Source organism: Corvus brachyrhynchos, unplaced genomic scaffold, assembly GCF_000691975.1.
Source record: "Corvus brachyrhynchos isolate BGI_N302 unplaced genomic scaffold, ASM69197v1 scaffold595, whole genome shotgun sequence".
In the NCBI taxonomy this organism is placed as follows: domain Eukaryota; kingdom Metazoa; phylum Chordata; class Aves; order Passeriformes; family Corvidae; genus Corvus; species Corvus brachyrhynchos.
In genome coordinates, this window is record NW_008238373.1 from 2,109,306 (window position 1) to 2,135,489 (window position 26,184).

Here is a 26,184-nt window from a genome sequence, read left to right on the forward strand (position 1 = left end):
CCCTGGCAAGGGCAGAAGCCACATCTGCCCTCATCTGGGTGGGCAGTGGTCCTGCCAGGAGTGGGAGGAGCCCTCCCGAGGACCTTATAGCCACCATGTCCCCAGGTCTTACAAATACTCTTAAGTATTCTAATTATTTAGATGATTGAGGGAAAAAAAAAAAGGAATTCAGTTTTTTTAAAACAGTTTCTACTAACTATGATTACTTTACTCTGATTATTAAAGGCTTGCTTTCCTCTGCCACAGTTGTGGTCACATGGTTTTAAATATCTCATTATCATACTATTTATTTCAGAATTATGCTTATATAAAAAGCTATTTCCAACATTTCTATTTATATAACATAAACCTCCAAAGCTTCAAAATAATGAGCCTTCAGAAAGGAACTCTACCTGCTATAAATGAAAGAAAAAAGAAAAAAAAAATGGATTGCTTTAAGCAGCATACTTTGAATCACTTCTGTGACAAACCTGGGAGTTATCAAACTCAGGTGTTTCAGGGATATTAGAAGCACTGCCCGATTCCAACAGTCAATGTCCACCATATAAGAGATTTATATATTTAGCTTTTCTTCAGAAGAAATAAAGTTCCACTTTCTAGGCGTATTCTTGGGTGATTAATTCTAGGTAATTTTTAGGTCCTCAACTTTTCTACTAAGCAGTTAGCGTATCTTCTCAAGCTAGGTATCCAGAATTAAAACTGTGTAATTGATTACACTGTAAACCAGGCTGCTGTAAGAGTCAGAAGTGCAAGCAGGCAGGAGAGGTGACACAACATGCAGTGATGCCTTGAGAAACATGAAAGGAGAACATCTGGCAGCAGATTTGCCTAGCATTTACAGAGGCTGAAGTAAGAAAAATTCTTTGGTGAATCCCTAGAACTCATCTGTTACCACCAAGAAGAACCCAAGAGAGGTGGTGAGGATGCAGCTGCTGGCATCTCCTGGCCTCCAGACTTGGACAAAAGTGATGTTGGCCAGATCACCTGGACATGTATTTCAGTGCTGTGAGCATGCCAGTGTGAGAACACAAACCAGTAAACTCAGTTACAGATTGTCTAAAATATTCCACCTCTCCCTTCAAAATGGTATCTCACTGAGTTGGTTGCACTAATTTCATGCAGCTCCACAAAGCTTAACTTTGAGGAGAGGAGGTGCTGCTGCTTGGGCACCACGAGCAGTTCATCGCCGATACAGCACTGCTCGATCACACACCATTTAAACACCTCCAGCTTGCCAGGATGCTCCCCTATAAAACTGATAATGGGTTGGGTAGTTCTGCAAATTCTGTACTACATCTTGGTTACCCATTGGAAACTTTACCTTCATAGCAGGAGTATTAAAAAAAAAAAAAACAAAAAAACCCACTCAAACAGATCTTAAGCACTCAATATATTCTTGTATTATTTTTAATGAGAAAAAAAGCCAAAACCAAAACAAACCAAACTAGATTAATATTCTAATGACAAAAATAAACCAAACCAACAGTTTAGTAGTGTTTGCCTCTGTTTTTTTTTACCCTAACAAAACTGGCAAGCTCTTAGTCTTTTGTAGAAAATGGCTGCTGTTGCTTTTTTACAGTAGCACAGTAGAAAAGCTAAAAATTAAATATTAATACATTGAATATATTTTCAAGCAAGCTTGATCAAGCTGTAGACACAGCTTTTTTTTTAAGAGCCTGATGCAGTTAGAAGAGTATAGAATTTAAGCACAACAGTAACATTACCACAGAACCACTTCTGATTCCAAGCAGTTATAAAAAGTTACTATTTTTTTTAAATGCAAAAAGCTCACAGAAGTAGTTACTTGGTACAAATAATTCATTAATTTAGAAGAAAAATATGCAGTAATTCAAAACTTTAGAAAGTGAAAATATTTTCTCCATTCAGATAAAGAAATTGCTTGCAGCATTGGCAATTTAAAGCCAATTCCTATCACACTCATGTTAGGACGCTCTTTAAGAGAAAATGAAATGACACATTGATTCATTGACTAGCACATTTATCAGGACATGCTGATAGAGAATCATTAATCAAGACTCCCTACTAATAGAAAATCATTAGAACAAAGCACATCAGCAGCAATGCCTCTTCAGTTATCAGGCCTTTCTTTAACCAATACCTAACCTTGAGGCTGATTTCTCAGCAGCTTTCAAAGCTTGTATGACATAATTTATTCAAGACCCTTGACATAGTGCAGTCCTTCAGTATCACAACATCAGCTTGAAAATGAAGTACATAAAGGTGGAGGGAAACAAAAGGAAAAGGGCAAAGGGAGTTCTTACTTTATTTGAATGTACTGAAGCATCACGAGTTTAAATTCACCCAAACCAGAAGTTTTCAAGATAAACGTTAACATTATTTCTTTGTTTCTGTCTATTAGCTGCAGGAACCCCAGTTCAGGATATATCTCAGAAGGACTGTGATTACTTTCATAAATAATATGCTTCATTTTGATTCTTCCAGTATACCTGCCATGCCATTTACTCTGTCATCCAAACAAAGGCTGTGATGTGTTCGGACAGCCCTACTAGCAGGTGGCATGGATGGACCCAGGTCCACTGAATCCACCTGTGTGAACTCTGATGGAGCAATGCTCTAAGCAAGACCAATGGCAGTCTAGAGAACCCTGAGTATTTCCACAATAGGCATAAAGCAATGGAAATAACAAAAATTGTTTTTAGTGCTTATTAATGATGCTTTACAGTTAAAATGAAGCAGTGCATTTACAACACCCTTTGTAAATTGTGAGGAGCATCCAGTACAGAGAAGATGAATCAAGAGTTCAGAAGCAGAACCAGACAAAATGCAAGCTTCCACTGTTCAGTGTTGGTACAGGAGGTTTCAGTACATGATTTTTGACAGATTGTTTTGGGTTGAGAAACTAAGATACAGGTCTAGACTTTTTCCATGTTTTCTTCTCATTGCCTTTTTTTCCTTCTTTCTTTTCTTTTCCTTTTTTAAGTCAGGTAATAGAATGGAAATCTTAGCAGCTGCTGATGTTGTTTCTTCAAGTGGTTGTCCATACAATATAACACTCAGAAAATACAGCTGGTAAATATTAGGCATACCTGCTATATTGTTTCAATTGATCTTTCTAGAATTATTCAGTCTTCCAAGTAAGTGAAGGCAACTCCATATTAAGAATTCCTTTGTTATTCTTGTAACTTAACATAGGGCCTGAACCACTTATCTTGTAGATGTCCTCACCTTTAGTGTTTTATATATTCCCTTTTCAATTACCATAAACACCTCCTAAATAGCACCTGGCTTTTGTTCTCTATGACTTATTTTTCATCCTGTGCTGACTTTGCATATTGAATATCTTTTAAAAAAATCCTTTCAATATTAAAATACCATATGAAATTTCTCAATATATAGCAGACAATTAAGATTTACACTTTTTATTTATTGTTGTTTGGTTTTGGTTTATTTTTTGTTGTTTGGGGTTTGGTTCGTTGGGGGTTTTTTTAAATCTCAGTGCTTTCCAGCAACCAAAAAAACCCCACCAAAGTTGGTATCAGTTGGTCCAAAGCAGAATGAACATCAGAAAGCACTCAACTACAGGCTGATGTGCAATTTTGCATTTCCAGTACTTCTTCCTTGTAAGAGATTCTATTTCCTTTTCACACAAGTTCTCAAATCCCACTGTGTCCTCTAAAAGCCTGACTTAAGTATCTTAACACACCTTTCTGTAATAGGCTTCCCTGGTCTATCTAATGGGGCATAGGATTTGGGAACAAGCTAGAAATATTATTGCCATTATTATTTTACAGATTTTAAGTATATACTACTGCTTGAATATTGTTTCTTCTCTTGTAGGGTTTGAATTTGATGAGCAAAGCTTACTTATCCTCTAGATATCATTCTGCAAGCTACTGTGGGAATAGTAGAAAATCCTCTAGGTTTCATCTCCTGTGTGATGGCATTCAGTTTACTTCCTGATGCCCACCTCAGCTTTCTCTGGTTAGAAAGAAGCAGTGGAGTAACTGATTGGCCATTTGAGGGCCTGTGTGAGCCTCGAGTGGGTACAGAAGTGAGAGGAGGATGAGGATGCCCTTACACATGGCACATCCTCTTTGCTTGAAGATTTTGACTGCAAAGAGGAACACTTCTAACAACTAAGAATGCCAAAGCAGTGGTTTTTTAATTGTCAGGACAATGTACAATGACATTTCTTAAACAATTTAAGATGTTATCACACTTTTTTTTTTTTTTAATCTGGCCTCAGTGGAAACACTGTGGATTGGAATGGATTTTGTTCTCCTGCTGGTGGACACAGGGAATAAATGCAGTAAAATGTAGTGTAGCAGACCTCTGCAAAAGGAGACATAATCCTGCAGTATTTACACACATGGGATAGACAGTTTTCTCTGTTTAAAGAAGCTAGTTCTTCCGTCAGACTTGTCACAAAGCCCTGATTTCATGATGAGTCAGTGCACACTCAGGATGCAAAAACAGGCTCAGAAATGTATGGCATATTGCTGATAAGGAAAAAGAGAAAAGAAAAGGTCAAGTCTTTGAAGCAAATCTGCTAATTTGGCAAATACAAGGCCTGGTTAGATAACACTGCAGAACTCAATAAATACCCAGAGCTATGCCTTGTAGAATCAACAGGTGGTCAATAATCCATCAAACAATATCAGGTTTTTCCCCTCAAAAATTTGCAGGTGGAAACAAGCAAGGTGATGCTGTCTTTGCTATTTATCTGGCTCCCTGGTTTCAGAGTTGTATGGTTACTACCTGGGAGACATAATTTGAAATGCAAAGCCAGCTGAAATTGGTAACAGAGAAGTGGCAGAAAATGCCCTCCACAGGATGAGAAAATGTGCTATATTGCTGTCCATTTCTCTGTGTAAATACCCATTTTCACCAAAAATAATAGTAACCAGTTTTCTTGGTAAGTATCTCTATCCACTTACATGGGATATTTAAACACATCTTTCTATTATCAAGTGCAAACACACCTCTAGAAACGGCATTGCTTCTTAGTTCATTACAGTACTTAAGCATATAATAAGAAGAGCCTTGACTAAATCCGTTACGGCATTAGGCAAATTAGTATTTGCCTCTTCTATTCTCTTTACTTTTTTCACTACTTCTGCATGCCTCTAAGAACTCTGGAATCTGGAACAAAAAAAGAAAGATACCTTTCACATCATATCTTTTCTAACCTGAACACTAGACACAAACTTAGGGTAACAAACATTTACAGGCAAACAGTGGCTAAGCAACTATTCCAGACAATTCAGTATCATTCATAATCAAACTCTGGCATAAGAGCCATATCTAAACCCGTGAAAAGGAGAAGAGTGAAGAGAGAGGATTTTACCCTCAGTTGCTTAACCTGATTTTTGCAGAGGAGACTGGGCTGCAGTTTCTGGTGTTAAGGAGTAGTCACTGGAACGTTTTGATACCCAAATTTGGTTTGTCAATGCATTTAGCCAAATGAACAATGAGGGTTTTGGATCTCGTTATTGTATGTCTGGACACAGAAGCAATAATTCAGTTATAATATGAGAAGCCTTGCTTTCAGTGTTATTGATTATACAGTACTTAACAGTGCTCACAGATACTATAATCAGATTAATTGTAGGCACAAAACTGAGAAGCAGTGCAAAAATAAAACTGAAAAATTATTTACAAATATTTTCTCAAATTAATTTTTTTACCTGTGTTTTATAGTATATTTGTAACACAGTTATAGTTATTTTATTCTTAAATATATTGTCGTACATGTCTGAAGAAAAAGAACATTTGGTTGGAATCTAATTTGAACTAAGACACACTAAATGAAGATGAAGAGGCTTTCAAGCTGAATGGAAAAACATTTCAAGTTGTGTATCAGGATTTTTGCACAGCTCTAAAATCATCCAAAAAGAGACAAGTTCTAGACAGTTATTTTTTGATCTTAAGTTTTTAAAACATTTTCAAACATCTTACAAAAAAGGAATGGGTTATGTATTCAGTACATTGACAACTCTAGGTTAATCCACGTGAAAACAATAGAAACAATATCCAATGTGGGCCAATGAAAACTTTTAGTTCCTTCTCTGAAGTATTTAATAGATATGTACAGAAGCAAAACTCACCATGGACACGGAAGAGGAGCAGTATATATCATGTTTCAGACGACTGTGTATCATCCAACTGGTAGTCCATTATACCACAGGCTGATGAAAGATTTTGCCATAACCATAAAGATCTAAAAAAAAAAAAAAATTTAAAAAAAAAAAAAAATCAGACATTGAAGAAGTTAAAACTGAAGGCTCCTTATTTAAAATACAGTTCTACTGCTTTTTAAAGCATACTTTTTTTAAAAAGACAGTAACAAAAGGGCCTGTTCCACACCATCACCATCCAGCAAGAACTTCTCTTACAACCACTGCAACGACTTTTGCTCAGCCACTTAATTTCCAGTTACTTTGCAGATTTTTTGACTTTCAGCTGACTTCAGAATTCATATCTTTTTTCAGTGTTGTTTAATGATGACAGTTGTATGCATTGGCAGTTTCTCAAAACAGTATTTTCCAAGTGCTATTTTATTTTCCTTCTTGTTTCATTTATGCAGGGCTCCACTGTGCATTTTCTACCAAACACAAAATCCACATGCCTAAATTAACTACAAAGGTGGATGATGGGGATGAGCACTGCTCATGAGCAGGCACCTGACAAAGCCAACACCACTAACACAAAATACACTGCTCAATTTGGGTTAACAGAGCATGCAGAACAAGGGACACCCACCATCCCATCAACAGCAACTATTCCTATTAATTCCTTTTTTCTCGTTTGCTAAACATAAAGGCCAGTGTGCTACAAAGCTTGCTTGAGGATCTGATCCCAGAGTTGCATTTTTTAAACACTGATGATGGGCAGAACGGCAAGAGAATGGTGGGTTGTGGCCATATAGCACGGAAGCAACAGCCAATGGAGTTTCACTGAAAAACTTACAATATCAGCAATTTTCAGCAATCTCATTTTCCCCCAATTAATCCTTAGTAGGTCTTCTTGAAAGAATTTTTTTACAGAACCATTTTTTCATGGTTCCTCAAAATTCCCAGGAAGTCCTACAGTTTGAACTGAAATACTGACTCAAACTGAAAACCTGACAAATTTGGGGTTCTTGTGTTTGGTGATTTATGTTTGTTTGGAGAGGAGAGGATGTTATGTGTTGGTTATTTGTTATTGTTGTTGTCTGGTTGGCTGTTTTTTTGGATTTTGTTTCCTCAAAGTAAAAAGGGATGGGAGGCTTCCACTGCTCTTGACGTATCCCATTTCAATAGTTTCAGATTTAAATATTTCCCCTCAAAAGAGGGCTTAAATTTTAATTTTATTTAATGTCAAATCTTAGGTTAAAAGGAAGTTAAGATTAAAGTGAAAATGTGACCCTAGCACAGTGGTTCCTCTCTCACGGAACGCTTATAAAGTCAGATGTTTCAAAACACACTTTTCATCAGATAGAGAATGAGATTCCATGAGATTTCAGACATCTCCCAGAAATGAGGTTTTATATTTTCCATAAAACTGCAAAGAACTTAAAAGCTAAGAAATTGATTCTCTTTTCACCTTTTATCAGAACAACTTAGGTAAAATGAATATAATTTTATGACATTTTTCCACAGACTATTCCTGTCTGCATCAATCACACTTTTCTTTTGAACCCGTCTTCTGCAATTTTACATCTAAATTCTGTTGATAACTTAAGGACAGTAACATGACCCTTCCAAACATTTAACCTTTCTAGTCTGCTTTGCTCCTCTAAAAGCTCACTAGAAATGCTGAATGATGGGCTCAACTGAGTGTGCATAAGTAGAAAACATCATCACACGAATTTAGAACAACCAACTCTTAGCCAGATTTTTTATACAAGGGAATTAAATTCTTAATTTTCCTATCCATGAGAGTATTTTATCATGGTGGAGACCAGCTTGGGATACACAACAAATATGCTTGGGAAAAAGCATTTTACTCACATACAATAGTTTTTGATGTATGTATTCTTCTAAATACTTTTCTGTACTCATTTTCTAATGCTCTTTCACAGGACAAAATTACTTATTTTCAAGCATAATCAGGCTTTGTTCAAACAATCAGCAACTTCTAGCAGGTCCTACAACAGGCTGCTTATTGCTGCTACTTCTCACATCCCTTCTGTCTTTTCAGCACAAATGAAGAGGAGTGAGGAATTGGTCCAATCCGAAAATAAGATGTGAAAAGCTTATTTTTTTTTTTTTTTTTAAGCAGGTCTGTTCTACCGTGATGAATGAGGTACGCACAGGTAGGCACAAAGAGGAGAAGATGCACGGCCTCACCTGCCATTGTTACTACTGAAATGCATGTCAAAAGGCACTCTCGTTTGAAAAAATATTTTATTGGTAAAGAAAGTATTTATAAGAATACATTCATATTTTAAATCAGTAGTTCATGTTCACAGCTTTGCTATGTCAATGCATTATGCAGTACAAGCTTTTAAAATTTTAGGCTTTCTAAAGACAAAATTAAATTCTTATAAAATATGAAAAATGTGGAGGAGAATAGATACAGTTGTTTGGGGTCTTTTACAGGACATTCTTTTTTTTTTTTCCCCTCAAACTCTGCAAGAACCATATCTTTATCATAAGCTCTTTCCATAACTTATTTAGATAAAGTGATCTATTTGTTATTTCATTCATCACTTCCAGCTCTGCACCTATGACAAGGCACCAGCCTAGCCCTGCCAAGACAGTAAGGTGGGCAACCAGATAATTAGTTTTTCCTTGAACAGACTTAGAGCAGACTTAGAATTCACTGAAGAGCTTCCTTCCAGGTGATGAAAGGACAAAAAAACCCCAAAAAACCAAAAAAACAAACACCACAAAAACAAAACCAAAACAAATAGCCCCAAATAACAACATTGAAACTAGGCAAAAAGCTGTAAAGTTCAGCATTTAAGAAAAACTGAGGAGACAATTTCCCACTCTCCTACTTCTTTCCTTTAAAAAATATAAAATTAACATGAGAAATCAAAGAGTTTTGTTTATATTAGCATATCATTCCTTTCATATAAAGCTGTATATTCCACAAAATTTCCAGGAACTTTGCAGATTCTTCTTTGCAGTGTGAGAAGCCGTAGAAGCTAGAAATCCATCAATATGCACAATGAACAGGGCCTGGTAAGACAACTGCTGCAATTGAACTATAATTTCTGAAGAACTACATTTTTATTTAAATAATTACACTGTCTTAACTTGAAGGTGTATGCTGTTTAAAGTGAATGCACTCTTGTATGTCAGTGGACTAGCTATATAGAGATGATCAATCACTGTGACTCAAATGAAAGAGGATTGATTTACTGCTGTGAATTGCAAAATTATTAAAACATTTTAACAGAAGCCCCTGACCATTATTCAGTCATATGATTGAGGGCTTTGTCTTGCAGGACTGAGCTGCACTTAAGGATGCTTTAGTGACCAATGTAAAAAGCTGGAAATGGTGTTTACACATTCTGCTGACAGCCTTAATCTGTCAAGAAGATGTCTGCAGAGCCAAAACAATACAAGTTTTGGCCGTCCTGTGGTATTCTGACTGCCCATAAAATGAAAAGCCATAAAAAGGCTTTGATGTTTTCAAATACTTTAAGAACATGAAAGAAAAAATAAACTTTGCAAGGACTAACACCATTGCATCTTTTGAGTATGCACAAAACCAAATAAGGTACTATTCACTACAAAGAGGCTTTTTAAGGAAGCTACTAAATATTAACTAAAGTGACAAAACACCTGAAACACAAACAACTAAAAATCTGCTCACTGTAGCCAGAGTGTTAATCTGTTCCCAGCACTCAAGTGTCACAGGCGGGCAGTAAGATTTATTTGTGACTTCTCTGCTGAACACAAACAGCCAGTTGAATTACAGTCTCATAACTACATAAAAACCAGCAGTCCTTGTGCACCAGCATTATATTGGGAGTGCATGTCCCTGCAGCCAGTCCCCACAAGATCAGCAGTGCTCCAGCACAGGTACAGGGACTTGCACTAGCACCCACTTCAGGACCAAGGGCAGCCTGCTTCGAGGGCAGAGCCTCTAAGGTCCATGAAATACAAAAAGAATAAGCTGGTATCTGAGAATGAAGTAAAAATTTTATCCTAGATTCACATCTCAGAAATGTGGAAACAGTTTTAGGCTGTACACGTCTCACTGCCACAAAAGCATTTCTAAAAACCGGCAATTTCCTGAGTGTCCTGTGCAGCTACACAAGCACCCAGATGGAACACGAATTAGCAAATGATTTCATTAATTAGAAAAGCTGCTTTGAAGGAAGTGAACATTACTGAGAGAAGCAGTTTGCAAGCATTGTTCTCTAATGAAATCTAAACTGTCATTTCAACAAAGGCAAAGGGTTTTTTCCTATCAAGCAACCTGCGCTGGAAACTAATTAGAAGCCACAGGTATTTTGCTGTACTTCACACTCAGTGGAAGTCTAATCCTGAATAGCCAATTGCAAATGGCTGGGCTTGTACAGATAAAGTCAACAAGACACTCGAGCACCCTTTATTGTCAGGTTACACAAGCCTGTCCCAGTGCTGCTCATCTGACCGGGCAGAGTGGAATGTGGTCATTCCCAGAGGGACTGCCTCTGTTGCTCTGCATGCACCCTGCTGGGCCAAGATGCATGTTGGATGCACGCTTAGGTGCTGGCTACATTAATTTCCATCTCTTAAAAGTGTAACACAGAGGAGAACACTTTTTATACCTGCACCTGTAATTGTAAGCATAATTCTTGGCTCACATTCTTTTTTTCTTTAAATTAGTCAAATTTTATACCAAGTAGTGGTTACTACTTGGTACAGAAAGAAAACACAAAAACCCAACAGTGCTGCCAGCTGCACACTGTGCAAACCAGGATGGACACACAGTGCAAATGCATACAAGTGCTAAAGAGCTTTCATGGCAAAACAAGTAAGCTACAGATGGTTTTAAATCATGGGCTATATTCAAACTGATTGCTATTTATACAGTTTTCCTTATTTAAATGAAAACTTCTCATCAGGTTTGGTTATACTAAAATTTGCATCATAACATGCTAAATGGCAGATGATTATTCTAACACACTGAAAAATAACAATATATTAATTGTTTGCAAAAAACCAACCTGGATGAATTTATTTTTCCCCTTTAAATGAAAAAAACTGAATTGTATCTAAATGACCGAGAATTTTGTCCCTTAACAACTAATAGAACTTGTTTTAATCAAATTTTGTTTAGTGTTATGAGTATGCAACATTTTTGACTGTGGAGTAGCATATTATTGCTTAAAACTTTCAAGTTTGTTTTAAGAGTGAGACCTCTTAACCACAATGTCTAATGAGTCCTGATAACTGATGATGATAATGAGTCCTTCGGTCTTTAAACAAACTGCATTATCCACTGACCTATTTTCAAAGTTTAACCAATTCAGCTTGCACTTACAACAAAAAATCTACTACTCAGAGGACAAAGAATACGATCCTCCATTAAAATTCTATTTTCCAAAAAGAAAAAATGTAGAAAAAAAAATGGAACAAAGCTGCATTTGAAGCACAATTAATTAAAAACACATCTGGCAGCATGCATTTAAAAAAAATTAAACTCTGGTTATTGACACCTGTATCCACCGCCATCATGAAGGGCAGCCTGCTCCGAGAGCAGAGGTTCTACCTCGAATGCAAAATGACTCAGATGGTGTCAGAGGGTGAAGTAAAAATTTTATCTTGGATTCACTTCACGGTGTAGAAAGTTTTAGATTGTACGTGTGTCTCACTGTCATTGCCACAAAGACCTTTCTAAAAAGTGGCAATTTCCTGAGTGTCCTATGCAAGTATCCAGAAGGAACACAAATTAGCAAATTTCACAAAGAATTGGCTGATATTAACTTTCCAAACAACAGATTTTTACTCAAAGGAAGAAAGGATGATTTACCTGTGATTTCGGAACAGTGAATTCTGCTTGTAGCAGAGCAAGTGAAACTATGAAACATAATTTACATTTCTCTTGCATCTTTGCTTTTTCCTCACAGAGATTCCCCCACCTTACTATATTCTCATTCAATGTTTGCAACGACTTTAAGGCTATTTGCCTCAACTCTTCAACACTGTGAGATATGTAAAATTATTTATTATTTTATTGTAATTTATTTTAAAAAATTCTAGTTACAAATTGTTTGGCAAAGCAAGTATTTTGTATCCTCATATTACATGAACCAAAAAATATTTTGAGGAATTAGAAAAATTCCCATGCAGCCTGTTGTGCTCCATAACACTTAAATGAGCAGTGTTTCTGTACAATTATTTCTGTTTGAAAATTTCTGTACAAAAAATTAGCATCGTTTGCCTGTGTGAGATATGAATGAAATAGAAGAAGAAAGATTAAAGTCAGAAGTGATGGCTCTAGCATATATTCTAGCATTTAGCAATAATAGTTCATTAAAATAAAAAAAGGGAAAAAAAAAGAAAATTACTCCTTAACCAGGAAATAATCCTTATCCAGGACTGATTGGGGATGCAGTTTGAAAGCAGAATCATCTTACTCTAACAAAGCAGCAATGAGGTTGTGCTTAGCACGTGCCCCCAAAGGAATCCTTTAGTGAACTGGTGTTAGTTAACAATAAACCTGTAAACAGACCAGCCATATCACCACTGGTTAAAAAACAAGCGAAACACAAACAAACAAATGAACCCAACCTTGAAATGCTCCCTATGATATATTAATTATATTGTAATAAAACTTCTCTAAGAGAAATCAGGTTGCAACAGCTTCATAACTCCTCCTCCTTAAAGCACATCAACACCAGCAACGTGGATTTGGACTCAAAAGTTACGGGATGAGACTGATTTTAACCTCTTCAGAAGTCATTCATCTTCCTCTACAGTAGTATGAAGAACACCCAACTTGGTGCAGCAAATACTCACTATATACACTATTTGGGATTACAAAATCTGGAAACAATACTGGTTTCTTGGAAGCAAAGGTAAAATTTAAGATGTCGGGTAAAAGCAAGCAGTCAAAAACCCCCAAGGATCTTACAGGTAGAGGTTCAGACTAGAAACATGGGGGTGTTTCTCAAAAGATGCAGCAGGCAGCACTGGAGAAAAAAAAAAAAAAACAAACAAAAAACAAAAGAAAAACTGTTTGGGAAGCATTTAAAAATTGTTGGTACTGCACTTCACCTGCTTTGTTCATGGATGAATTACTGAACATTTGAAATGTTGATTTACCCTGAAGCTTGCCTGTGATGTTCTAAGCAATTCACTGGCCACCTGTTCAGAGTGCAAGTTTTGCAGAGAGATAAGGTAAAAACCTCAAACCATGGAATATAGGAACCAAGAAAATTACTCTTTGCCTCTTGGTGAAGGGAGCCAGCTGGCCCATTTGTCAGAACATTTTTCCTCACAGGGATCAAAGAAATAAAGGAATACATGAGAAACAGTCATCAAATTTTCTTCTCCTTTCTAGAACAACTCTATTGGAAGCAGCATCCTGAAAGTAGGAGTAAAATCACAAAAGATGGGAAGAAAATAGAGTTATAGTTTCATTACTTTTTTTTGGTGAAAATACTCTATTTCAAAATCACTAAAGACCAAGTAATTTTTTTATAATTAATAAGACAGACAATATTCAAAAGGCTTTGAGGTAGCAGAGAATATTCATCAGTTCACAATATTCTTTAAATTGCTGAGCAAATTAGTTCAGATGTCTTCTGTTATTAAGGCATAAGTACATATTGTACAAATCCCAGATAACCAAGTTATATTACTGATTTTTATATGGGTGATAAAACACAACATTTAAAAATCTATTTTTATTACTGCTTTAGCATAATTCTCACTGTAAATGAACCCCGGGGGGGAGAGAGAGAGGGAGAGAGAGAGAGAAGAATAAGCAACCTTCTCCCTCAAAATTCCAGTGCTTTCCTAACCAAGATGTTGTTATCCACGTCTTAATATTCTTTTTCTGCATTACTCTTGCTCTGTTACATTGTCTTGGAAGGTCCTTTTTTAGGAAATAAGAAGGGACAGAGACTATTTTTTCTGCTAACATGATCTAAACAAATAAGATAAAGAATTCAGATAGTACAAGGACATACTGTTCCCTATGTGGTAGCTTTATTAGTAAAAATTATGAGAATAATTTACACACAAAAATCATTCAAGAGAGATTAAAGGTTTATGCTAAACTTATAAAAGCTATGACCTAAAGGCTAACCTTCAGATATTTAAAAAAAACTTCCAAAAGGCAAAGAAGAACATGCTATATATGGAAATATAATTACCTCATAAACTTTAGGCAGATGTCTGAAGAACCATATCACTCTTGTTTTGCTTCATTAGAATGGAAATTAGAAATACAAATGGAAAGAGAAATCATAGTTTTCAGCCTTGATAGACTCCAGCAGAACACATCCTTTGAAACTACTCTTTATCCCATACCTTTTCTGTAGATGGAAGAGGTACAAATGCTTGTGCATAAGAGACAGACATATTTGTACAGTCCAAAAAACCCCAACTCCTCAACCTCCCTTCTCCGTGGATTATAACTTTGCTAATTCAGCCAGTCAGGCTATAGGTTTCTATGCCATAGAATTTTTCTGCTTTCAAAGACACAGAAAGAATTCTTTAGTAACTGCAAAATTATACTTTCAGGAAACTCCAGGATATCCAGCCCAAAAGCTGACTTTATTTCCTTGTCGGGTAACCAGGCTTGAAGAGTTCATCGTGTGGCCCACATGCTCAGAAACACCCCTGTGAGCACAGCAGCAAAGCCTCACTCCTCCTGCCATGGGCAGGCCAGCAAGCTTCTACCTGCACGGAGGAGATCGGGCAGTGTGTGAAGGAAACGGTTCCACCACCGTGTTCAAACAGTAAGCGCCACTACGTACTGCTAACAAGTATTCACCAATACCATCCTACTTTTCCCTATGACCTCTGAAATAGGGAACTGCTGAAGAGGGAGAGCATGAAAATCCAACACTTGCTACCACTTTAAAGTTAGCTCAGAAGAGAGGAGGATGATTCAAAGGCTGGTAAAGGCCTAAAAGACAGGTTATTGTGGCTTTTTCTACGTTCTTTTTCAAACTCCATAATAAAAAACACAAAAAAAACCCCAGAATAATTCAAGAGAACACCAACAAAGAAAAATGCTTTCATTAAAGCACAATGTTCTTCTTTGGTCACAATTTATCCCTTATTATCCATGATCATTCATACTACCCACAGAATCATACAATCTTTGCTTTATACAAAATAACAGGATAATTGTGTACTTAACAACCCTACAAGAGCACAAAACTGTGATCCTACAAGAGTACAAAACAGTTTTGCAACTGGTGGCAAAAGGGTAAGATAGAAAACAAAAAGCAGCTATCACTGGTAAAATACTAGAAACCGCATAATTAATTCCACTTAACAATCTGTTTATTGTCTCTCTTTCTTTTATTTTTTTAAATCAGATTACATGTAAAAAGAGATTTGAATTTCATTCAGGCACATTCCACAGCATGTGGTATTCTGGAACTGCAACTTTAAAAAAACCTCAAAATTGTGTTATTGTTTTGTATTTTTTTCTTAAGAGAAATCCTATTCACATAGAAGATGATTAACCATATTCTTTTATCAATTCAAGTAAGTTTTTAAAGTATTAAAGGATTCTGGAAAACTAGTCTAAGTTTTGAACACACTCAAAAAAATTGGTGTGTTTTTTTCCAAAGCAGAAGTTGTAAGGGAAGATAGGGGGGAAAACATTTTTTGTTTAGATCAGTGTTTGGTTAGTTTTGTCTTTAAGAAAGAGTGGAGTCCTTGTTAAAAAAAACCTAAGATTGTCTGAAGTGTTTCATTTGCATCAGTATTTTGCTACTGCTGTTGTTTTTAATAAAAAGATGGTGCTATTTCTAGACATTCTTCACAGAAAGCCTGTTGAGCTTGGTGCCCATTCATTTTGCAATAAAATCAATAAAGATCAATACTATCTACACTTCTGTCTGCAACAGTACATGACAATTCTGACAGGGTGAGATCTAAAACATGCTGTCTTTTCCCTCCAACTACAATTAAGCAGCAATTCCTCAGACACTCTGGTGACAGGGAACTGTGTTTATATTTTAGATAGTGACTGCGATAAGCCAAACATTAATGACCATCTCCTTCCAGGCAAAACAAACCATTTTTGTAACACAGTTTGTTTCTCCAAAGGTTTCTAACACACAGTAATTGTAAATGTACGATTTTAATCTCATCTTGGGGAATTTGTGCTGAAGTTCACTTTGTACATCCTGCCAAACTAAAGATTTTTGTGCCCTTTGAACTGAAAACATTTGATTATCACAAAGATGCTAACATTTTTCTTTATAAATCAGAGTGTAAACCACCAAAGTGAGACAGCTGAAGACTTCCTAATAAGAAATACATCCATTAATTGTCAATATTATAGCTGTTTCTTCCCAAGTACAGCTTATGCATGACTGCCTTGTTTTTTTTTTTTTTTAATTTGCTTTCATGTTTTTCCTTTGCTTAGCTCTTTGTCATGCTTGAAACAGCTTTTCTGTCTTTTTAAATGCATTTTTTTTTCAGAAGCTTGTAGGAACATAAATACTGCCTCTGAAAGGAGTCCAATGAGCTCAGACTGTCTCTTCCAACAGTGGCCAAAAGCAAATGCCCATGCAGTAACATAAGTGATCCACAAGCATAACCCACCTAATTCCCCAGCTTCCAGACACTTGACAGAATCACTGAGCCCCATGTGGTGGTGCCTTCTATGTATGGTATTATCTCCATCTCCTAAGATCCCTCTGCAATTCTTTCAGTTTTCCTCACTATCACAAATAAGTTTACAACCATCAGCAAACCCTGCCATTCAGCTGGTCTCCAATTAAATATATGTTCACCTGAATGAGCATTTTCTGTGTAAGGTTAATCAAAATTTGTAATATCAGCTACAATAAAATCATGATAATACTAGATGAAGAAATACCCTCATTACAAGGTGATTTATTTGTTTGGTTTTTAAGTTCTCAGTAAAAACTCTACAAAAATGCAAATATGAGTCTAGTCTCCGACTGGTGAGGTTTCTACAAGTTTCAGGATGAATAGGTAGTGGAAACAGACAGCAGTAATGAAAGAAGACCTATTAAAAACGGGCAAAACCCACTCAGTATTAATCTGCTTTGCCTTGCAGCCATTCCTTCTGCTGGCACCAGGAGTATCTGCAGATCTATCCTCTCTGAATTGGGTCCACCCAGGGAGAGGATGATAGGAAAATGTAGATGACATAAGACAGAAAACAAATTAACAATAAATAAAGCTTATTTATTTTCTTTGCTTATAGAACAAATTGTTTCAAATTCCAGATCTAACTGAACACCCCTATATTAAAACAAACAAACAAACAAACAAAAGATGCTGTTTTAGCAGCAAAGAATAAGAGCAATATTCTGGTAATGGTTGAATTTCCTGTGCATGGGAGAAAGGAAAAGAGAAAGCAATAGAGGTTAGAAAACACATTTTTATTCTTCTGTAAGAAAACATGTCACAAAGGGAAAGCCCCATTGCTGTGAAGAATGGTCTGTTATTACTTTCCTGTAGACAGAGAGTTTATTGACTGGATATTAGATACTGAAAGAGGCAAAGATGCAAGTCTACACCAAAGTCCAAGTGCCCAAAACTAAGTGTGCCTGGGGTTGGATGAATGACTTGGAACATGCTCTTCATCTTATCCCACTGCCGGAATCCTGGCACTCTCCATCAGCAAGTTAAACAAAGCATCCAGTGGCATGCTTGGCAATAGAGGAACTTGTCCATACAAAAGACTTTCCAAGCCCGACGAACTTTGCACCTGCCTAGTGAGATCTGGGGGAGGTCTTTATTGCCAGAAAAGATAGAAGGGCTCCAAGGAAATGTCCTGCACGAGCAGAGAAACACAGGGGAACAGGTAAGATTCCCTGGGGGTGTCAGATGGCAAAAACCTGTATTCACATCTGGTAAGTTTCTTTCGCCTTTCTTCTACCTTAATATTCCAAGGTTTCAGAGCAAGCTAACTTTTTAAAAATCATAAAATTACAACAACACAAGGAAGAACACCTTAAAACCTTCTTTTCTTCCACTGTTAGTAAGCCTTCAATTGACCTTTTCAAGGTCTTGTGTACAACCTGTTTAGTGGCCCATTCTGCTAGAAATTAGGTAATATGCCATGGGCAGGGATCAGGAAAACAAAGTTAATGAGGCAGTTGTGTTACTGGGACTGCTTCTTGGACCTCCCCAAATGCTGCTGAATACACAGCTTACTACAGCTGCTTCGTGTGTGTGCCCTTAAACATGCAGGAAGAGTTAGAGAAATACAAATAAGTAAATACCAAATCCCCAGCTGGGATTCTGTTGCATAACTCTGAAATTCATGGAGATCTCCCTGATTTCAAAGACCTGACACCTCTCTAAGCTAAAATATCTTAAAGACCCTTAAAACATCCTGAAGAATGTATCTTATAATATAGAGCAAGAATAGATATAAAGGGGCAGGAAACATTCTTGGGCTAAGAGGGGAGGAAAACCTACAAAGTGAAAAACCATGAACAAGGTCTAATCATATTTTAGGGACTCATCACAAAAACTCTGTAAATTAAGGAAAGTAAAAATCAGTGCACATTCCAGGGAAGCAGCTGCTGCTGAGCAGGTACCTGCACACTAACTGAATGTCCAGTTCTATATTTGATACACTGAATGTCCAATTTCTATATTTGATACAGGGACAGAATTTGTCACCAAAAAGCACAGCAGAAGGAAGGCAGAAACAACTTAAAGCTCTCTCAATATCAACAGCTTGGTACTTGCATAGTATTTACAGGGGAATGCTGCCAAGACATTGACCTCCAACAAAGCCTAGAGTATGTGAATCAGTGAGGTTCAGCATAATCCCCTCGTAAGATCTGGTGGTGAGTCACGGGACACAAATAGCTTCCCGCTCGTTTTGCCAATGAGGAAGAGGCAGGAAGGGATGAATGAATGAATAAACAATTTGTATATTGCTTTTCTCTGAAATGCTGGCTCTGAGGAGGACACAGGCGAACAGAAAGCAGCAGTAGTTGCTCATGGATATCACACATGAAAAATGGTAAAGAAAAGGGTCCGAGAAGAAAGAAACAAATGTAAGACATCGTTCTAGACAAAAATAATAATGTCTTCTTAAGAGAATCTGATTCTCAGACATATTATCAGCCTAAGCATTGCTTAACATTTTTGGGCCTGAATGAACAATGTCGTATCTTCTCCACCGTAAGGATTTTAAAATCTTTCTTGCCTAAAAGGCAATCATAAAACAGTTTAGGCTGGAAGGCACCTCTAGAGGTCATCTAGTCCAATCTCCCTACAATTAGAAGCGACATCTTCAACAAGCCCAGGTTGCTCAGAGTCCTGTGTAACCTGACCTTGGATGTTTCTGGGGATGGGGTATCCACCACCTCTCTGGGCAACCTGTTCCAGTCTTTCACCACTGTCATAGTTAAAAAAAAAAAAAAAAAAAAAAAAGCGCCTTTAATCTAAATTGATCCCCTTTCAGTTTAAAACCATTACCCTTGTCCTATCACTACAGGTCCTGCTAAAATGTCCCTCTCCAGTTTTCTTGGAAGCCTCTTTTGAGTACTGAAATGCCACAGTAAGTTTTTCCCAGAGCCTCCTGGTCCCCAGGCTGAACAACCCCAACTCTGTCAGTTCTTCCCCACAGGAGAGGTGCTCCAGCTCATTCATCAAGCTCATGGCCTTCCTCTGGACCCACTCTAAGTAATATACTCTTGTAAGTCTAGGATGTCTTTCTTCAATTACTGGGTTTCCAGATAAAGATATTTAAATGACCCTGAATATCATAAAAAGATTTATTAAGTGGTGACTGAACAAAACTCCTGTTGTATATACCCATGTATCAACAATTCAAAAAAATGTAATCCATGCTTCCTAAAAGGCAAAGAATCAGAGGATCTGTAAAATACTTTAAACTTTGATTTTAAGGCATGAAAAGGACCTACCACATACAAAGCCACCTTCAATGTCATGTGAGAAAATTAGTATTTTAAAGGACTATTTTTTCCCTAAGAAGTAAAAAGCAAAATTTCCCTGACAGCTTGTGCCAGGTAGAGAGCTGTAATTGTAAAATTTTCTATGAAATCTGCTAACATCTCACAGGTAACTTACTCATTTTTCAGTTCATTGCTTGGCTAGAGATACCTAAATTAAATCTGGACATGTCACGTCCTTGGAGTCACCTGTTTATATTGGGAGAGTGTCAGGAAGAGATCTGCTTTCAAAGACAGCAGTGTCAGCAGATGCTGTTGTAATTAGGGTACCAGACTGACTTTCACCAGGAACATGATCCATTCCTTGCTTCAAAATACCATTCCTGCAAGGCCTTGAGAAACTCTCTTAACCACTTCACACTCCATATTCAAAAGTGAGTCAGGTTATAAAAATTATATCAAGAATCCAGGTTAATCTGGTTGTACCTGGATTCAGATTAATCAAATCTCCCTAAAAGGGATTCCCATTTTTTAAACATGTATTTTTGCTTCTGAAAAACATGAAAATTTAAATACATATTTTTAATTGCTTCCTGCTTTAAATGTGTTGTGCAATTCTGAAGCACTTTAAATGCTTTTGCATGTAGTCAAATAATATGAAAAATGAAAATTAAGTTCTATAATTTTCCTTTTTCTATTGTCAAAATGCAAGTTTTCTCTGGTTTGTCATCTTCCAGGAATGGCCAGTTTTACTAATCACAGAAAGCTCATTTGGCTATTTACAATCCTCTTGTGCTCCATAAAAGGCAATTAAAATAAAACTTCACGTTAAGATGTCTTTATCTCATCAGATGCATGGATGATTCAATTCTGCTTAATTACTTTGATGTCCAAGTGGATTAGACTTGGTTTAGGATAGCAGAAAAAAATGAAGGAAACAAACCGAAAAGGATAGTCAAATGAAGGGAGTGACAATACCCAGTACTTTTATCTCAGAAATGCCTATGTCTGTTAGAGCTATAGGAAGCCTTTACATATTGAATCATCATTAACTTTCCATGTTTTTGTCAGAAATTCACAGGAAGGAGGCCTCAACCTCAGGAACAGAAAGCCAAGAAAATATAAAACTACTCCTCTCCATCCCAGTGCATTAACTTATGGTGCCTCCAGGTGCCTTTGCGTAACTATGGTGATTTACATTGGAGGAGCTGAAGTCACAGTCAAGAATTCAGAGGCTCAAACTGAGAGTAAAGTACTTATTTTGCAATCAAAAGCAGTGTTTACAAAAAAGATTCTTCAGTGAATCTGTGTGTCTGTCTACCAAGGCAGGGAGGTGCTCCAAGGCATGTATATTCCTCCGGATTTGTGCCAGTAGAAGTGACGTGACATTCCAGAATTATTTTTTAAAAATGCTTATTAAAAAAGCAGAATGGTTCCCAACTTTCAAAGGAAAATAAAAACTTAAAGGTGATTCTCATTTGCAACAAATCTCACAAACCATAGTCATTACTGCATTATCAGACCAGCATTTTTACTATTGCTTTGTACTCAGTTATTTGTAAAGTAGCAATTAAATGTAGTGAACAAGTTTTCACTTATTCTCAAAAACATCCAGAGGCACCGCTATGTTTGATATACAGTTATTATCAGTACACAACACAGGGGTTCTGCCTTACAATCACAGGATAACAGATGAAGCTTTCTGTATTTTTACTGCTTAAAGCTGCATTTCATATCTATTTCATTTTTAATCATCTCACTTTGTAGAAATCTTTTCTTTTATTCCTGTCAATTCCCCCCCCCCATTTTTTATTATGTGCAATACATTATGACTCTTTCTGCACACATATATGCCAGTAGACTTGTCTCCATGCTGCAATATAAGAATGGTAGTAATAGGAAAATAATCTAAACTTGTCAGAATTTTTATAATTACTCTACTGACAGGCATAAATTAAATTACACCAAAACTTGTTTTTAAACCTCTGATCACTCAGTAGTGAGACACCGTCAATATCAAATACAAGAGAAATTACTTGTTCCCTAGAAGTTATAGCCTGAAGTCAGAAAGAAGGGTTTCCCTTTAGAAACAATCTATAAATTACATTGTACTTCCTGAAAGTCTTCAGGAGTGAATGTCAAGCAGGGAATGAGGAGCAGGTACCAATTAACTTCCTTGAAATCACCTTACCAACTTGTGGCAGAGGTAGGGATGCAAAGAGTTGTTTCTCTCACTATGGAGCCCATCACTGGGACTACAGTAATCTGTTTTTTAAATTTTTCCATACTTCGTATTTTCTTGTCATAGCAGATGTTACTGAGGCATGGAGCAACCACAAGACTAAATAAAGGACACTGTCACAACACACTATGCAGCTTACACATAAAACAGAATCCTCAGGATTACTATCAGAACTGGTATTACCAGTATTACTGAGTATCACCACTCAGAACTGGTACATTTAGTTTTTAATTCAGAAGGATAGTGGCATGTGGTAACAGTGTAACAGGACTATTTTTAGTGGAGGGATTGAGAGGAGGGGAAAGCCCTCTATGTCACTCCTGCCCAAACCAAGTCTTCAGACAAGGGCTCTAGGTACATGATCTCTCCATAGGTAAGAGCCTACCTTGGACTTCCAACATGCAATTCATTCCAGGCTTACATTGGCCTTTAGGAACATACACTGTAGTACTGGAGCAGCAGATTTCGGGGTGAGTCCCTTCTGCAGGCAACTCAGCACCAAAAAACATCCACAGAGGGATCATTTATTTTGTAGTGTCTTCCCCAGGATGATTAACTGCCCACAGCCACACGGGAAGGCCTGCCAGCCTTAGTCATCCCAGATCTGCAGGGCATTACCACCCTCATGCCTGGCCACCCTGGCACCTCATTGCCCAGCCAAGGGACTGCTCAGAAAGCTTTGTCTTTAGACCTGATCACCTATGGAGAAGAGAAGTGCATGAAGAGAGAGGATGCAATTACGGTAACACATGAACCCAAAAGCTAACAACTTCTCCCAGGTCAGTGTAAGGCTATGTCTGTGCTGTTAACAGATATTCAACTAGGTCTACTTCAAAAGAAAACTGGAGAAGCCACCTGACAGGGAGAGCAGAAGAAGCCACATAAGACGCCTGAGTAAGGGTCTGCTTTAGCAATAGTCACAGGGTGCCTCTGTGTCACAGGAAGGTCCAGCTGGCCATACAGAGGGGATATTGCCACAAAATACATTTAGTAAAGCACGTTGATATGCCATGTCTATAATGGGAAAAACAGAACCAACAAGCTGTAGAGAAAAAGCCACCAGTAAGAAATCACTCAGAGAAGATACCAGTCTTAGAGACATAAGCAAAGACATTTGTGAAGGAAAGAGAGATAAGCAAGTGATCCTTTCTGAAATAAAAGATGCTTCCCTTCTGGCACAAGCCACAACAGGTAAGAGCCCTAAAAGCATAAGCTGTTAAAGCAGCCACTGCCCAAAGACTTACTCGTGTGCCAGAAAATGCCACCGCTCAACAGAGGGCAGACTTGTCAGATCTGGAATGACTTCTTGATGGTGACGTTTCACTGTCAGTTTTCAGCAGCTGAAGTGCAACACATGCACAGAGCAGTGCTGCAGAGAGGCTGCCCACCTGCTCTAGTGGCAAGGTGATCCTTACATTAGATGTCCTTTCCAAAGAAATGCTATGGATGTTCTGCTACAGCGGGGGTACTGTAACACGCATATATCAAAACAGGAGTCCCGTGGAAAGGAAATATATATGGACAGACAGATTCTTGGTAGATGTTTCAGAGATGTTTATTTCTCCAGCCGCATGGCCGGGGCTCTGCCCAGGAACTGTCCCAGTCACAGGACCCAAGGATCCTTTGCCCGCGCAGGGAACACAAACCAACCAATGGGAACGAGGCTGAGCAGGGGCAGGGAAACCCCGTGTCTCCCCCCAGGGCTCCATGGCAGGGGGAGGGACCCCAACAATGTTCCCCATCCCCTCCCCAAACAAACTGTAATTTATTTGTTTATATACACATCACCTGTCAAACACACAGTTGCAATCTATTTTGAAAACCTGGTTTTATTTTACTTTTGATTGATCTTCTTAGATGTGCAAATCATCCCAAAATGCACTTGAATTTGCATGTTTTATACTACCAGACCAGTTCAGTCTGTCAAATATGTTAAAGCCATGCCCCCTCCTGCCTCAGTAACTGCAGAAGGCTTCTAAGCGCTTCTTCTGCCCAAAGTGCAGCAAGGGATACAAGAAGGCGTAAGTCCAAAAAAAACCCCCAAAACCACAAAGAAACAAAAATCCCCATGCCCAGTAATTCCCAGCAGAACCATCTTTATAATGACATTTTCTTGTCTTGACACAGACATTTCTCTGCTAGGAACTTTGAGAAGACTCTGAAATCTGTAATTCACATAAACCACAACCAACTATGCCAACACATCACAGACCAGGACAGCAAGCACATGACTTAATATACTAAGCCTAAGAGGAAATTTTTGAACTCTTGTGTTCTTCACTGGAAAGCCTCCCTGTGCTCATATTTTTGTGAAAAACATTTCTCAAAAGATCAAGTACATAGACTTGCGAAGCAGGAAAGAGAGAGAGCTGCCACACAAAGCCCAGAAAATGGATTTAACTGAAGCTGGGCATGCCAACCAGCACCCTGCACCCCCCAGCACAAATGTAGGGGAGAAGGAGAAAGGAGAAAGTACATCCATCTACTCTTCTATTAAGATAAAATGGAGACTTTTCAATTTTTGTTTCCTCATTGGAACAAAACCACAATTTTCGAAGTGCTTTCTAGAAAGCAATATTTTTGGTTTTCAACAAGCACTAGCAATAATCCATTACAAAATCAAGTGTCAGCACCAAGCATTTGAAAGCTGTAGATCACATCAGACATCTGCTTTTAAAAGGCAAATTGCTGACTCACTTCTGATCCACCATGCTTGACATTCACATCCTCTCTTAATGATAGCCCAATCCTTTTGTTTCTTCCCTGCACTTTCTTAAATAAGCTTAAATTAATTGCCCATTAGATATAATAAGTGTTGAGGATAACACTGCAGCATATTTCCTTTCATAAATCAAATGAAAGATGCTTGTTATAGTTTCTTAAAGGATTTTTTTCATGCCTGTATTATTATTGAACTTCTACAATTACCAATAAATTTTCAAGTTTACATATGCATTTTAACTAATTAAATACTACTAAAAAAATACATGTGTAGTTTCTGAACCAGTATAAATTGAAACCTTAGCTTCCAATTATCAAAACACACAGGCAGAAAAAAATTAATTTTCCTTTATAATAGTTTTAAACAACCCAGTAACTATATATGTACGTATTTTAAAGATTAAAAAGTTTAAAAATTAAAAGTTGCCTTTACCACTGTGAATTTTAAAGAAACCTTATTCTGTTTAAAAGTGTTTCCCACAATGAGGCACTACCTCAAAACTTAACAATAAGAAAATGTTAAGAATAATAATAAAAAAAAAAAATTAAGAAAAAATATATTTTAAAAATTGCCTAAGAGGAAAAAGCCAATTAATTTAAATATTAATTTAAAAGTAAACTACTGAGAGGGAGGGGAAAGAAAATGATGAAGCACAAGGCTCTTATGTTTTCTGTTTTATCTGCCTTACAAATGATGATAAGCTTGATCTAAAATTTTGAACAATTTTATAATCGATGTAATCTCCCTGTGTAAAAGAGATCAGGATAAACTCCACTGGTACAGATCTGAAATGGGATTTCTGGTTTAATTTCCTCTGAGAAGCCAGTTCATGATTGTCAAAACCAGGTAATGAAGCAACATGCAGTAAGTAGGCAGTAAGTAGGCAGTAAGTAGGGACCCACAGGGGCTTTGCATTATAACTACACCACTGATCAGAAAAACACTAATGCATATGCAACCAGTGATGGATAAAAGGACTGAAGTACTGGAGCACAACAAAATTATTTTTTCATTAAAAGACAAAAGGTAAAGCAATGGAAGCAGCATGGGATGTATTTTTGTTCCTTAAAGGAACTGGTTTACCCAGAACTTAAAGTAGCTTCATTCTTTATTTTTTTTAGTTACATTTGAAGAGGAGCTAGAGACATGAAACTGTATCCTCTGCTTTCAAACTGTAAACCACTTCTTTGTGCAGAGGAGAAAAACTGAAAA

At 37.2% G+C, this 26,184-nt stretch overlaps 1 protein-coding gene across 1 annotated transcript in view; it reads right to left on the bottom strand.

The window, feature by feature from the left end:
- The window catches only part of CHRM3 (cholinergic receptor muscarinic 3), a 251,517-nt gene that overhangs the window by 176,015 nt on the left and 49,318 nt on the right, over positions 1-26,184 (bottom strand). The window contains exon 2 of the mRNA XM_008635324.2: positions 6,090-6,202. The gene's annotated coding sequence lies outside the window, so the exon portion shown is untranslated. The remainder of the gene's footprint in view (positions 1-6,089; positions 6,203-26,184) is intronic.